The sequence below is a fragment of the Oncorhynchus gorbuscha genome, linkage group LG06, assembly GCF_021184085.1.
Source record: "Oncorhynchus gorbuscha isolate QuinsamMale2020 ecotype Even-year linkage group LG06, OgorEven_v1.0, whole genome shotgun sequence".
Lineage (NCBI taxonomy): Eukaryota > Metazoa > Chordata > Actinopteri > Salmoniformes > Salmonidae > Oncorhynchus > Oncorhynchus gorbuscha.
The window spans coordinates 2,401,076-2,406,461 of record NC_060178.1 but is presented as its reverse complement, the minus strand read 5'-3'; the positions used below and the strand labels follow the sequence as shown (position 1 = coordinate 2,406,461).

At 43.1% G+C, this 5,386-nt stretch overlaps 1 protein-coding gene across 1 annotated transcript in view; it reads right to left on the bottom strand.

Annotated features, from left to right (window-relative positions):
* Positions 1–5,090: 5,090 nt before the first annotated feature.
* The window catches only part of ccdc33 (coiled-coil domain containing 33), a 55,302-nt gene continuing 55,006 nt past the window's right edge, over positions 5,091–5,386 (bottom strand). Inside the window, exon 11 of the mRNA XM_046351578.1 lies at positions 5,091–5,386. This exon is cut by the window's right edge and continues 184 nt beyond it. The gene's annotated coding sequence lies outside the window, so the exon portion shown is untranslated.

The following is a 5,386-nucleotide window of genomic DNA, read 5'->3' as shown; positions in this document are numbered from 1 at the left end:
TCTGTATCTGGAGTTCAATGTGGATGTAACACCATCCCTGCATAGGTCACTCCATAGATCCTCATCCAGATCAATACCCAGATCTTTCTCCCATCTAAGTCGGGGTTTATCTAGCCCAGGCAGTGTTAGTCCTGACATAAGAGCATTGTAAACACGGGAAATGGTCTTGAACAGTGGTTGGTCTGCATGGCAGAGTTGTTCAATAGGTGACATCTTAGGTAGGTTCCATTGTCCCTTGAGAGTCACCCTAATAAAGTTTCGTAGTTGTAGGTAGCTAAAGACAAGAGAACTCCCTTCTCGTAACAATGTTCCAGAAGAGTGATCCCCTTATCAGACCATGGTCTAAAGTTACTATTCTGGAAAAACATAGGGATCAATCTATTGTTCCATAAAGGGGTTTTAGGGGAAAGGAATCCCCCTCGTCCGAACAGCTCATGCAGTTTGCACCATGCCAGGACAGAATGTATGATTAAAGGGTTGTCTGTGATGGTTTTTATAGATTTTCTGTCCCATTTGTAAAACAAATCTGCCCCAGTGTCATCATTTACCTCAAGCTTTTCAATGTTCAACCATGAGGGAGAGGGACCATTGTCAAACCTCTGAGCCAGAAACCTAGACTGTGCAGCCCAGTAGTACATTCTAAAATTGGGGAGGTTTAAGCCCCCTTGACTGTAATCAAGGGTCAGTTTATCCAGTCAACCCTAGGGGTTTTGCCGTGCCAGATAAACCGTCTGGTCAGCTTGTCGAGAGAGGAAAAAAATTCTGCGGGAACAGGGATAGGGAGAGATTGAAACAGATATAGAAACCTGGGCAGGACATTCATTTGAATTACATTGATTCTACCCAGTAGAGTGAGTAAGAGGTAAGTCCATCCATTTACAAAGGTCATCTCCACCTTTTGCAACAAACTGGCCAGATTGAGTTTATAGAGGTTGTTCAGATTACCATCCACCATTATGCCCAAATATGTGAAGCCCATAGGCAACCATCTGAAAGGAAACTTGTGCTTGATGGTATGATGGTCAAAGACAGACAACGGTAAGATTTCGCTTTTATCAAGATTGACCTTATATCCAGAGAAAGAACTATAACACTGTAGTAGGATCTGCAAGTGAGAGAGGGAGTGTTCTGGGTTTGTTAGGAATAAGATAAGGTCGTCCGCAAAGAGTGATAATTTATGGGTATGGGGGCCCACCTCAAAGCCATGTATGTCAGGGCACGTTCTAATAGCCTCAGCCAACGGTTCGATGGTGAGGGCAAAGAGGTGGGGACTAATTGGGCATCCTTGTCTGTTCCCTCTATAAAGAGGGAAAGAGGAGGAAGTAATCCCATTGGTAGCAATCCTAGCTTTAGGAGATTTGTAGAGTGATTTTATCAAATTTACAAACACGGTACCTAAACCGAATTTATCCAAGACGCGAAAGAGGTATGGCCATTCAACCCTATCAAAGGCCTTTTCAGCGTCAAGGGAGACTGCGACACCAGGTATTTTGTTTTTGTTAGCAAGGTGAATTATATCAAAGAACCTTTTGAGATTATTGGAGGACAATCTATTAATTATGAAGCCAGTCTGATCTGGGTTGACCAACAGGGGAAGACATGACTCCAGTCTCTTAGATAGCATCTTGGTGACCAGTTTACAATCTGTGTTAAGGAGAGAGATTGGTCTATAGGAGGCACACTTTAGCGGGTTTTTCCCTTTCTTGTAGATTACAGTAATCACTGCTTGAGAGAAGGACTCTGGAAAGCAGTTGTCTTCTCTGGATTTTTTAAGTACCTCCATAAGGTAGGGGACCAACAGCTCCCTAAATTCTTTATAGAACTCTGGAGGGAAGCCATCCTCCCCAGGAGATTTATTAGAAGGTAAGGGTTTAATGGCCTCCAACAATTCAGGGACTGAGAAGTGTTCACTCAGGCGCTCGCTGTCTTCCCCTGACAGGCATGGGAGGTTGAGAGAGGAGAGAAAGGAGTCTATCTCTGATAGATCATCGCTTGATTGGGAAATGTAGAGGTCTTCATAGTATTTCTTAAAAGTATTATTAATTTCAGTAGGGTCGAAAGATATCTCTTTAGTGAGAGTTTCTATGGCATTAATTGTCCTCTTAATTTCCTCTGCTTTCAGTTGCCATGCCAATACTTTGTGAGCTTTCTCTCCAAGCTCATAATAACGCTGTTTTGATTTAATGATGGCCCTCTCAGCTTGATATGTGTTCAGAATATTATATTTAAGTTTTTTATTTACCAAAAGCCTGTATAGATCTTTAGTCGGGCCTCTTTGGTAGGTTTTCTCTAGCTCTGAGATTTCAGATTCAAGGGCACTCAGTTCCGCACCGTGTTTTTTCTTCAGCCCTTTAGTATAGGAAATAATCTGTCCCCTCAGGTAGGCCTTCAATGTGTCCCAAAGAATGAAGCTGTCAGGAGCAGAGGGTTTGTTTATCAAAGTAAAAATATTGATCTGCTCTTTGATGAATGCACAAAATTCAGGTTGCTTTAGAAGTGTAGAATTTAGTCTCCATCTATATGCTCCATTTTCCTTGGTAGGAATTGAGATTGATAATACCAGAGGAGAATGGTCACTAGGCAATCTGGGGAGATACTCAACATCTAACACTATGAAACAGTTGTGTCGAAAGTAAAAAGTTATCTATGCGTGTGTGTGTCTTGTGTGGGTGTGAATAAAAAGAGTAGTCCCTATCCTGTGGGTGCAACTGTCTCCAGATGTCTAGTAAATTGAGATCTTTCATGAATGACATGGTGAGCTTGCCGGCTTTGGTAAGAAATTAGGGTTTATCAGAAGACCTATCAAGAACTGTATCTAAGCAAAAATTAAAATCTTCTCCAACCAGTAGCCATCCTGGTGGTGCTTGAGCAACCTGAAGGAAGACATTCTGAATAGACATGTGGTCATCGAAGTTAGGAGCATAAATATTCAATAGGGTCCAAGACTCTGAAAACATATGCCCCTGCACCAAAACAAACCTGCCAGAGGGATCAGAGATGGTGTTGTTGACGCAGAAGGGGATGTGTCTACTTATCAAAATTGCAGTTCCTCTTGCTTTGGAGTTAAAAGAGGATGCAAAAACTTGTCCTACCCATTCCCTCTTCAATTTCTTGTGTTCACTGGCTGTAAGATGTGTTTCTTGTAAAAACACAATGTCAGCCTTTAATTTCTTAAGGTATGTATAGACCCTTTTCCTTTTAATCGGGCTGTTAAGACCTTTTACGTTGAATGTGACATATTTTAGTGGATTAAGCATAGGTTGGGTTTCAAATATGTAACTGAATAGAAATCTATCATATGCAGATAATTAGGAAATGTTTCAACTTTGGTTTGAGCACAAAAGTGACCTGTGTGTCTCTTTAGGAAGGAAACAATAAACAGAAAAAAGGAAGAAAAAAATAAAAATCCCACCCAGTCAGACTAGAACAACAGTCCCAACAATCAAACATGAATACACTTGTAGAGATACGTTGCTGCTCGCTTTCCATGTTTCTCTTACTAGCTAAACCTTGGCGTAAACTAAAACCTGCGAACTCTCTAAATTGAAAACAAACGTTGTGAATAGATATTTATGGCTGAATATTTACTGCCCACGGTAAGGGCTGCTTGAGTCTCTTTACGAAAGATTAACATAAATAAGGGGGAAAGCAGTGGGCCTAAACCCACTTATTGCTTCACCCAGTAGATATGGACTAAACCAAAATATACTCTCCTGTAAATGTAATAGAACTCACCCCGGGAAGATACGGTTAGTTGAAAATGTACAAATCAATTAAAGTGACCGGGAGATACCAGCAGTTCAATCCGGATAAGAGAAAACAAACAAACTGCATTTTATCCCCCAGAGAGACCGTACTGGCTCAGACTCAGACGTTGCTCAGTTCCTTGAGAAAAGTGTGCACTTCTCCCGGTGTGTTGAAGAGATGGCTTCGGCCTTTGTACTGAACTTTCATCCGCACAGGGTGGATGAGGTAGCCGGTGATGTTCTTCTCCTTCAGTGCTTTGGCGGCAGGTCTGAACTGCTTGCGACGTCTGGCGAGATCCGCGCTCATATCTGGGAAAAGGCTGACCCTCTTCCCATCGATGGCGATGTCCCCTTTGGCTCTTGCGAGTTGCAGTATCTTCTCTCTGTCTTGGAAACGGAGGAACCTGATCAGGACGGCTCGTGGGGGCTCATCTGGCCGGGGTTTCGGCTCTGATGTTCTGTGGGCGCGTTCGATTTCCAGCGGCTTGGTGAAGTTGGTTATGCCTAGGACCTCCGGGATCCATTGAGTGAAGAAACGGACCGGGTCACGGCCCTCGCAGTCCTCTTTCAATCCCACCACACGGATATTACTACGTCTACTCTGGTTCTCCATCTGATCTACTTTGTTTTTGAGATAGGCATTGTCCTTTTGCAGTTGTGTCAAGACCTGGTCAAATGTATTAGACCTGGTCATGGTGGTATCTTCAACTGTGCTAATGCGCAGCTCTGCCTCAGTCGTTCTCAAAAGGAGATCATTCATGGAGGATTTCAGGTCGTCAATGGAAGAATGGAGTTCAGCCGATTTCTTATCGATTTTCAGAGAAAGACCTCTGTTACCATCCTGAATTTCCCGGAGGAGAGTAGCCAGCATGTCGGCAGGCTCACAAGAGGCTGCTGAAAGCAACAGTCTGGAACTGTCGTCTGAGTTATGAGGGCTAATGCTAATCTTGCTAGCTGTAGCGTTATCGTTATCTTGGGAATCAACAACGTTTTGGTCGTCCTTCTTGCCTCTCGGTCGGAGGTCCATGGCTCTTTGGGAAGGTAAGTACTTTACAATTTATCAGCCGATGTTAGAATATTGTTTCAACGTTGTTATGTAGGTAAAAATAGAATAACTTTGAAGAGCTCGGTTTGTCAACGTCTGCTCAGCTCCGCGGCATCACGTGTCTCCTCGAGGAGATTTAACTCAAATACTGTTTTAATAGACTAGTAAATATCTGTCACAACTGTCCACGTAAACATCAGACAAAACTAAGAACTGATTTAACAAAAATGAAATATACTTTTATGTTTTGGAAAATGTTTATTGTCTAATAACTAAAAAACAAAAGACATTTTCAGGAAAATTAATGACTTTGTCTTGGGGTGTTAGCTGGGTATCAGGTCTGTATGTTGAGTAGGTCAGGTAGCCGAGAGGTCGGGGTTAGAGGTCAGACTCTTCTGAAGGAGACAGACACACAGGTAGTCGGGGGTTAGAGGTCAGACTCTTCTGAAGGAGACAGACACACAGGTGGTCGGGGGTTAGAGGTCAGACTCTTCTGAAGGAGACAGACACACAAGTGGTCGGGGGTTAGAGGTCAGACTGTTCTGAAGGAGACAGACACACAGGTAGTCGGGAGGTTGGGGTTAGAGGGCAGACT